We start from the raw sequence: 10,019 nt of genomic DNA, 5'->3' as shown, positions 1-10,019 counted from the left end.
TCTTCGTTGCTGTACGTGGGCTTTCTCTTTAGTTACGGCGAGCAGGGGCTTCTCTTCGTTGCGTTGCACGGGCTTCTCATTGCGGTGGCTTCTCTTGTTGCAGAGCACAGGCTCTCAGCGCGCAGGCTTCAGTAGTTGCAGCACATGGGCTCAGTAATTGTGGCTCACGGGCTCAGTAGTTGTGCCTTGCGGGCTCTGTAGCGCTGGCTCAGTAGTTGTGGCGCATGGTCTTTGTTGCTCTGTGGCATGTGGGATCATCCTGGACCAGGGATAGAACCCATGTCCCCTGCGTTGGCAGGCGATTCTTAATCACTGCACCACCTGGTAAGTCCTACAATGTATATTGATGTGGATTTCTGTGGCCTTATCTAGGGAGTCCACCCAGTTTCTTAAATCTGCAGATTTATGTCTTTTGCCAAATTTGGGAAATTTTCAGCTTGTCATATCTTTGAATAGTTTTCAGCCTCACACTTTCTTCTCTTCTTTGGAGCTCAGTGAATGTTAGATCTTCCATAATAGTACCACAGGCCACTGAGGCTCTGCTAACATTTTTCAGTCTATTTTCTCTCTGTTGTTAATATTAGATAATTTCAATTGTTCAATCCTCAAATTCACTGATTCTTTCTCCTGTCATCTCTCTTCTGTTGAGCTCACCCAGCGATTTTTTCCTTTTGAAACTATGGCATGACCAAACAATTTTTTCTTTTTTAATAAGCTTTTTTGGGCACTGATTGTAAATACAGATTTTATTTAATGCATTGCATTTTACAACATGTTAATAAAACGCAATGTTATTTCCTTTCCCTGTGCACATATTCCCTAAGTAATGAGAAAGCCAGTAATTCAGTGCAGTATTAAATTACTGAATAGCTCAACCTTAAGACTGTCACTGGATTTGTTGTGAATTTGGCTCCTTCAATTTTTTTTTTTTTTTTTTTTACCGTGGAACAGGGCTGAATTATCTATGCTCAGGTTGGCTTCACTTACATCTTCAAAGGTGGGCCCGGAAGAGGAGCTCCGTCACCCGGGAAGCCCCAGGGCTTCCTCTCACACTCTGCTACAACTCGATAAGGATGAGCTTGCAAATTTTCTCCAGCTCTTTCTGCCGAAGTTCAAGTTCTTCCTTTTCTGCAGTCAGATTCTTATCAAGCCAGTTGATGATTTCATTATACTTGTCAAGAATCTTCTGTTTGTCCTCATCTTTGATCTTGCCTTTGAGTCTCTCATCTTCAACCTTTGCTTTCATGTTGAATGCACAGAACTCAAGTGGATTTCTGGAAGCCATCTGCTCCTCTGCTTCTCATATTCAGCTTTGTACTTCTTAGCTTTTGGACCATAAGCTCAATGTGTTCTTTGCTCAAATGGCCCTTGTCATTTTTTGATGGTAATCTTGATCTATTTTCCTGTACTCTTATCCATAGCAGAGACACCTGGGATACCCATGGCATCCTGAAACTACATCACCAGAAACAAATACATTGAACTGTGTATCAAATGGGCACCATAACCGCATAGAAGAAAAATAAAATCCACAGTATTGAACACAGTATTTTGACTATATATCTTCTGTGTAAAGATATAAAGAATGGGAAAAAATATCTTGAACTTAGTAAGTTTGCTGTTGGTAGGTAGTGTAGCTATTCTCAAACTACGGTGTATGTGTTCTCAGATTGAGCAAAGAAAGAAATAGATTCATGCTAATGGGAACCAGAGTTCTCACTGTGGAAGAAGGAATATACAATTATGGAATGGGATAGAGCAAAGAACAGCCCTGTGATAGTGGATCATATTGTAAATTGGAGTCTTCAGTATGAACTCCTGTTTGCTTCTTTTTTTTTTTTTTTAATTTTGGCTGCACTGGGTCTTTGTTGCAGTGCGTGGGCTCTTCGTTGCAGTGTGCGGGCTTCTCTCTAGTTGTGGCGTGCAGGCTTCTCTAGTTGCAGATCACAGGCTTCTCTAGTTGTGGTGTGCTGGCTCCAGAGCGCATGGGCTCAGTAGTTGTGGCACTTGGGCTCTCTAGTTGTGGTGAGTGGGCTTAGTTGCCCCGTGGCACGTGGGATCTTAGTTCCCCGACCAGGGATTGAACCTGCGTCCCCTGCATTGCAAGGCGGATTCTTATCCACTGGACCACCAGGGAAGTCCCTCATGTTTGCTTCTTTGGTTTTTATTTTTTTATTTTTTAGCTCTGCCATTGAAAGGACCTAGCAGCAATGACACCCCATAGCAATGAGAACATCTAGTGCTTGTATCTTGGTTTCTAAATACCATTCCCCTCTAAAAGGAATTATGACTCATTGGAGAACTGGCTGATTTCAGGGCTGAATCAGGAAAAGTACAAGATGAACCTGGAACATCTTGTGCCAGAAGGTAAAGAAGTGCTCAAAAAATGATGGAAAACATGTCATAAAGACACAGGAGCCAGTCTGACAGAGCTCCTACTGGCCAACTGAGCACCACAGTTAATAAAGGCAGCACACATTGAGTATAATATGAAGGAACAAAGAAGCAGAGCAGAGGGGGAGAAGAGAAAGGTCTTCTTTCTAGTAGAACGCCGACTAATAAAGGAGAAGCATGACAGAATCACTAGGGGAAGCTAAAACCACTAGGTGGAAGGTTCTTGGGTATCAAAGATAAACAAAGCCGGCTATTAGTTTAAGAGGTGAAAACAGATCTTATTCAGTAACTGCTGACAGTAGGGGAAAGAGCTGAACTCCCTTCTGATTGGCACAGAGGTGACTGGGTGTTTCAAGGGGAGAATGAGGGTGTAGGGAGGGGGCTCAAATGAGAAGTCACAGAGGGTTGGTCAGTGTAAGTGTGACCAGGCCAGCTGTGTCTGCTGCTGGCTGTGCTCCAAGGGAGGGCTCTGTTGCCACAGAGACCGGGGACAGAGGCCCGCATCGCAAAGGAATGGCTTTCAGGTATATGAGAAAGACGCTTCTGAGCTGAAGGAGATACAAATACATCTTGGAGGGACAGAGAAAGGATTCACAATTGTGAGCCCTTTTGAGTAAATGCTCTGAGAAATGGAGGTCGGGGCCTACCATCCGGTATCAGAACAAACAGTAAATTATTTTGACAGCCCTGAGGCTTTTCCAGACAGAAACTCAAGAGAGGGCTGGGTGTCCCAAGGATGTGGCTTTGCTGCTAGAAGCTGTGTTAAAGTTTGGTCAATTCTCTGTTTTTGTTCCCCCCACTTCTACCCTTTTTTTTTTTTTAAATCAAGTCTCTTTGTTCAGAGGTTTGGACGGAGTTCATGTGCAAAGGTTTTAGAGTCCTCATGGGTTAAAGAATATTTACACATTCTCGAAGTGTCTGTTGTCAGATTACTCGTTAATTAAAGGGAGGGAGATTACCTTTATAGAGGAGAAATCTGGTGGACACCGTCTTAATCAAGTGATGGAAGCGATCATCGCCAAAAACAAGACAAATGGCCATCGGGTGGCTCCTGACTTAAGGCACTGCTGTCAGTCATGTGGAACCTGAATCATATTAGTAGGAAAAAAGCCAGCAAACCCAAATTAAGGAACATTCCGGAAAACAAGAGGCCTGTACTTTTAAAAAATGCCAGTGTCATGTAGGACAGTAAAAGGTCAACCCCAGAGGAAAGGAAACTGAAGAGACATTAAAACTAGATGAAAAACCCCAATGAGCTATTACTATAGACCCATCAGAATGGCTAAAATGAAAAACACTGATAACACTAAATCCTGGCAGAGATGCAGGGAAATTGGATCACTTACAGACTGCTGGTGGGGATGTGAAATGGTATAGCCACTCTGGAAGAGAATTTGACAATTTCTTAAAAAATTAAGCATACACCATCCTACCACCTAGAAATTGCTCTCCTGGGCAACTATGCCAGAAAAAGAAAAGCTTATGTCCATGCAAAAAAGTCACATATGATTATTAATAGCAGCTTTATTTGTAATAGACAAAAACTGGAAATAACCCAGATATTCTTCAACAGATGAATGGATAAACGAACTGTGGTCCATGAAAATAAAAAGGAGCAAACTCTTGATACACTCAACAACCTGGATGGATTTCTAGAGAGCTAAACTGAGTGAAAAAAAGCCAGTCCCCAAAGGCTACATACTGTGTCATTCCATTTGTATAACTTTTTTTTTTTTTTTTGGCCATAGCCCACTGCATGTGGCATCTTAGTTCCTCCATCAGGGACCAAACCAGTGACCCCTGCAGTGGAAGCATGGAGTCCTAACCACTGGACCGCCAGGGAATTCCCCTATACAATGTTTTTTTTTATTTATTTATTTTTTATTTTTGGCTGCATTGGGTCTTCGTGGCTGAGCGCAGGCTTTCTCTAGTTGTGCTGAGCGGGGGCTATCCCTTGTTGCAGTGGGCGGGCTTCTCATTGAGGGGGCTTCTCTTGTTGTGGAGCACGGGTTCTAGGCGTGCAGGCTTCAGTAGTTGTGGCTCACGGGCTCTAGAACACAGGCTCAATAGTTGTGGCACACGGGCTTAGTTGCTCCGTGGCATGTGGGATATTCCTGGACCAGGGCTTGAACCCATGTCCCCTGCATTGGCAGGCGGATTCTTAACCACTGTGCGACCAGGGAAGTCTCCCTATATAACATTTTTGAAATGACAAAGTTATACAAATGGAGAACAGATTAGTGGTTGCCAGAGGTGAAGGAGGGGGATGGGCAGGAAGGAGGTAGGTGTGTCTATGAAGGGCAACCTGCGAGATTCTTTCTTTTCTTCCTTTCTCTCGTTCTCTCTTTCTTTCTTGCTGCGTTGGGTCTTAGTTGCAGCACGTGGGATATTTTGCTGTGGTGCGTGGGCTTCTCTCTAGTTGCGGCACGCAGGCTTAGCTGCCCCGTGGTACGTGGGATGTTCGTTCCCTGACCAGGGATCGAACTGGCGTCCCCTGCATTGGAAGGCGATTCTTAACCACTGGATCGCCAGGGAAGTCCCGGGATTCTTGAGTCTATGGAAATGTTCTGTATTGATGTTGGCTGCGTTGGCGTCAATATCCTGGTTGTGATGTGTGCCACAGTTCTACAAGATGGGAAAATTCGAATCTCTCTGCATTGTTTCTTACAATTATCGCAGAATAAGAAGTTTAATAACAAAAAATCTAAATGAATGAGATTATGGCTTAGATTCTGTATCGGAAAAAGGAGTTGATATAAAGGACAATACTGGGATAACTGGCAAAGTTTGAATATTGACTGTATATGTTAGAAAATATCAGTAATATTGTATTAGTGTTAAATTCCCTGAACTTGATAATAATTACACTGGAGTTATATAAGAACATGTTTTTGGCCCTAGCAGGTATATTAGATTATTTGGGGCTGACGAGTCTTGATTGCTATGCACTCTCAAATAGCCCAGCAAAAACAAAAAACAAAAAAGCTGATTTAATATATATCAATATAGGGTGTGTGGGTGTGTATAAGAGAGAAAAGTAATAAAGTGTGCCAAAATGTTAATAACGAGTGAAGAGTATATGGCATCACTGGGATAGTTCTGTAACCTTTCTGTACGTTTACATTTTTTAAAAAATATTTGATTTATTTACTTATTTACTTGGTTGCCCCAGGTCTTAGTTGCAGCTCTCAGCTCCTTAGCTGCAGCATGCAAACTCTTAGTTGCAGCGTGCATGTGGGATCTAGCTCCCTGATCAGTGATGGAACCCAGGCCCCCAGCATTGGGAGCGTGGAGTCTTAGCCATTGTGCCACCAGGGAAATCCCTAAAATTTATTTTCCAAAATAAACTATTTATTTATTTATATAAATTTATTTATTTACTTATTTGGTTGTGTCGGGTCTTCGTTGCTGTGCACGGCCTTTCTCTAGTTGTGGCAAGCAGGGGCTACTCTTCATTGCGGTGCACGGGCTTCTCATTGCGGTGGCTTCTCTTGTTGCGGAGCATGGGCTCTAGGTGCGCCGGCTTCAGTAGTTGTGGTGCGAGGGCTCAGCAGTTGTGGCTCACAGGCTCTAGGTGCGCAGGCTTCAGTAGTTGTGGCACACGGGCTTAGTTGCTCCGCGGCATGTGGGATCTTCCCAGACCAGGGCTCGAACCCCGGTCCCCTGCGTTGGCAGGTGGATTCTTAACTACTGCGCCACCAGGGAAGTCCCAAAATAAACTATTTAATTTAAAAAGAGTTCTCCATTAAGGCAACAAGTCACTAGAGGACAGAGAATGACCAGGGATGGTAAGGAACGCCAAGCCACAGGCTGTTTCGGTGCTGCCCTGAGACCTGTTTGCTCCGTTTGCTCCCAGCCCTCCTTCTCAGGAGTCTGTTCACCCAGATGAATCCTGTGGGGGAGGTTCGATCTACACACCTTAAAGGCAAATTTATTAGTTGTTTTTGGAACCCTACAAAATAAAGTAAAATTGAAAACAAAAAGGCATATCTTGACAAAATGCAGAGAGGAAAATGGGCAGGAGTCGTGCAGAGGGAAGAGGCGGACAGGTCACACAGAGCCACCTGTTTGCAGAGAAGTGAACTTTATTAGTCATTGTTTTCCTTTTCTTTTTCTTAAAACACCACTTTCCCTTTTCGTAGAGCAAAAATTAGTGTCAGGTTCTATAAATTGCTCCTCACCTTGGACACATAACTTCTCTAAAGCAGCTTCCACCGTGAAGGAGAACTAGGTTATCCCATAAAGCCGTCAAGCGCCTTCTTCCGTGAGCAAGTTTTTAGGCAGAATTTTCAAGAGAGGCAGAAGGTGTGGCTTCTTGCCTCATACATCCAATTAAAAAAAAAAAAGGATAAAGAGAAAGAAATCCAGCTGCTGAGAATTTCAGTGACACTAAAAATATCTCAGGACTTCCCTGGTGGTCCAGTGGTTAAGACTCCGCACTCCCAGTGCAGGGGGCCCGGGTTCCATCCCTGGTCGGGGAAGATCCCACATGCTGCAGGGTGCGGTCCCCCACCACCCAAAAAAATTCCTAAATAGGCAGAAATACTGCGTGAACTACTCGGGGCCCAAACTTTCTTTTGAAACAGGTGTTATGCAGTTTCAATTTGAACTCTTTCTGACAAGGTTTTCAGAAATCTTTCAACTAATGCTCTCCAAGAGCACAATCTTTTTAATAGACTTCAGAAAAAAACACCAACCCATATTACTTTTTTACGTTAAAAAATGTTGAAACAGTGCTGAACTTACAGAAAAGTACAAACCTTGTTTTCCTTGAACTATTTGAGAGTAAGTTTCCGCACGGCGCTTCATTTCTCCTAATGCCTCCGTGTGAGGCTGCGGCTACCTAGTCCTCTGACCCCATTCGGGTTATACCAGCTGACCCAATATTGTACTTTATCGCAAAAGGATCCCGTTCAGGCTCTCCTGTTGCATCTGCTTGTAATTATCTCTTTGGTCTGGAATAGTTTCTCAAGCCTTTTAAAAAAGATTTTTATGACCTTGACACTTTTGACGATTACAGGCCAGCTGTTCTGTAGAATGTTCCTCAGTTTGGGTTAGTCAGGTGCTTCCTCATGGATGGATTCAGGTTGTGTATTTCTACAGGAGCATCTCAGAAGTGATGCTGTGTGCCTCCAATTTCATCCTAACAGATGGCACGTAACTCCATTTCCCATCACTGATGGTGTCCAGTGAAAGTACTTCTTTTCCCGTTTGTAATTAACATTTACATTAATTGTAAGTATAATGTAATATTACTTGTGCATATTAGTAATTAATAGTATGTGTTTGGTGGCAAAGTGTTTTAAAACTGTGTAAATATTCTGTTCCTCATGAAACTTGGAGCTTATTCAACTATTTTTATTGGTGTGGACAGTGAGTTCCTATTTTATCTAGTGAGTTATAATCTGTCCGTTTTGTCACTTATTTTGATGCTCAGATGTTCTAGGTTGGGCCAATGGGAGTGCCTTCCAGCTGGCTTCCATGTCCTTTTGACACGTCCTCATCATTCTTTGAGCATTTTCTTACTTTCTGACAGAACAAGGCATCCTAGGCTCATCTTGTACTTAACCCTGAAAACAACAATTTCTCTAAGCACTCTGGCTCCCGTAACTAGAGAATGGCAATTAGAAGCCAAAATCTGGGCGCTCGATGGGCACAGTGCTATCAGGGTGTCACGGGTCCAGGCCTTCTCAGTGGACAGAGTTGGGGACACAGTTATGCATACACACGGTTACCGCTCTGTTTGTTTCTCTGCCTATCTCTCTAAACGTTCTGAAACTCCCATTCCAGTTCAACACAGTAGGGTTCATTCCCCCATCGGCCTCTCTGATGGTGACAAATCTGGTTCTCGATGGGCACAGTGCTATCAGGGTGTCACGGGTCCAGGCCTTCTCAGTGGACAGAGTTGGGGACACAGTTATGCATACACACGGTTACCGCTCTGTTTGTTTCTCTGCCTATCTCTCTAAACGTTCTGAAATCATTCCAGTTCAACACAGTAGGGTTCATTCCCCCATTGGCCTCTCTGATGGTGACAAATCTGGGTCCAATTATCCTTCTCACCCTACTTGGGGGCCAACACCCTTGCTCAGGCCTCATAATAATTGTTATGGATTCTTACATTGTGTAGTCCGGTCTCCAGCCCCGAGACTGACCCTGACCGTGCTACACCCGGGCAGCAATGCCAATTCCTTTGCTCCACTGCGTTACCAAGATTCAAATAGAATGAACTGATTGACTACAAGTAGCATCTGCTAAGAATCACTGAAGGCAGATACAACTGTTCCCTAGAATTCTACTGACTTAAAGTACTTAGAAATTATACCTAATTTACAACACCCTCTCCCTATGCCCTCGCCTCAGGGGCCTGAGGCTCCCGTTTACTGATGGGTGATGTTGGTTATATGGATTGCTCTGCAGTCACTGCACCTGTGTAAGCACGGGCTGCGTACACTCACCCCCAGTCTGGAGAGGACGTGCCCTGCAGTGCTCTCTCCTGCTTTCCATTCCGACAGCGGGGAAGGGGAGCTTTAGCTTATGTGCAGGGTATACGTGCATTCATGCGCACCGACAGGTATATGCAGCATGGATACATGTGCCTTGTTCAAGCTTCTAACAGACACGTTATGCTACGTATATCTTCACACCAGGACAGTGTGAACAGGATACCTCACTGCAGACCTGCTGCAGCCTCAGTGAGGCCCCGGCAGCTTTGGGTTTCTGAAGCCTCTCACCCTCACACCTGGCCAACGGATGGCTTTCCGAAAGGCTGAACATTTGTGAGGAGATTCCATTCTGCTTCCCTGCACAAATCTACCACTGTCCAGCAGGGTGTCTGAGGACCCTGGCAGACAACCCTTCTGCTGCCACCCCATGGGTCTAAACACGTGAAGTGCGTTCTAAAGAGGTAACAAGAGTTTCACGTGTGCAAGTTGTCCATCCCTCTTTGAACCTTAACCTATCTGCATGCACACCCGGTGAGCCCCTGACTTCACAGAACTGGCATTTCACATGAAGGGGTGCAATTAAAGTCAAGGTGGTGGCAGTGGGGGGTTAAGACCCCTCTGGAATCCTGGCTCGACCGCTTGTGATCTCGTGACTTTGGGCAGGTCACTTAACCTCTTTGAAATTTAATATTCCCTCCTATAGGACTGGGATAAAAATAGGGCTACATCAGGACACTGCTCCACAGATTGAATCAGGTTTAGAGTTTAGAAGCGAGCCTGGCATTTCTCTGGGATCCAGTGTATGTTAGTTAGGTTCTAAGCAGCAAAAGGCAGTTCACTTTCTTTTCCCCAACTGCTCTGCGTCACAGCGGGTCCTCCCCTCCGAGCAGAAAGATAGGATAACGGCTTGGTACCCATGCGCCGTATTTCATCGAATCTACAAGCCATCGATTTTAAGATACCCAATTTAAGAAATTATGTCTTTAAAAAAGAAAAACATGCTGCCACGTGTACTACGAAATGCCAAACGATTGTAAGACGCCCCCTAATTACTACGAGGATCTTCAAATGTCAAAAGAATTGCTTAGCGTAGGAGCCGCTGGGAAAGGGCATGTAATGCAAAGTGCGCGCACGTTTAAACGCGAAACCAGCTTCAGCTGCACTTGCTCGGTGCGCCGG

The sequence above is a fragment of the Neophocaena asiaeorientalis genome, unplaced genomic scaffold (assembly GCF_003031525.2).
Source record: "Neophocaena asiaeorientalis asiaeorientalis breed wild unplaced genomic scaffold, Neophocaena_asiaeorientalis_V1.1 scaffold150, whole genome shotgun sequence".
NCBI classification, from domain to species: Eukaryota; Metazoa; Chordata; class Mammalia; order Artiodactyla; family Phocoenidae; genus Neophocaena; species Neophocaena asiaeorientalis.
The sequence above is the reverse complement of the archived record's forward strand: the minus strand, read 5'-3'. Positions refer to the sequence as shown.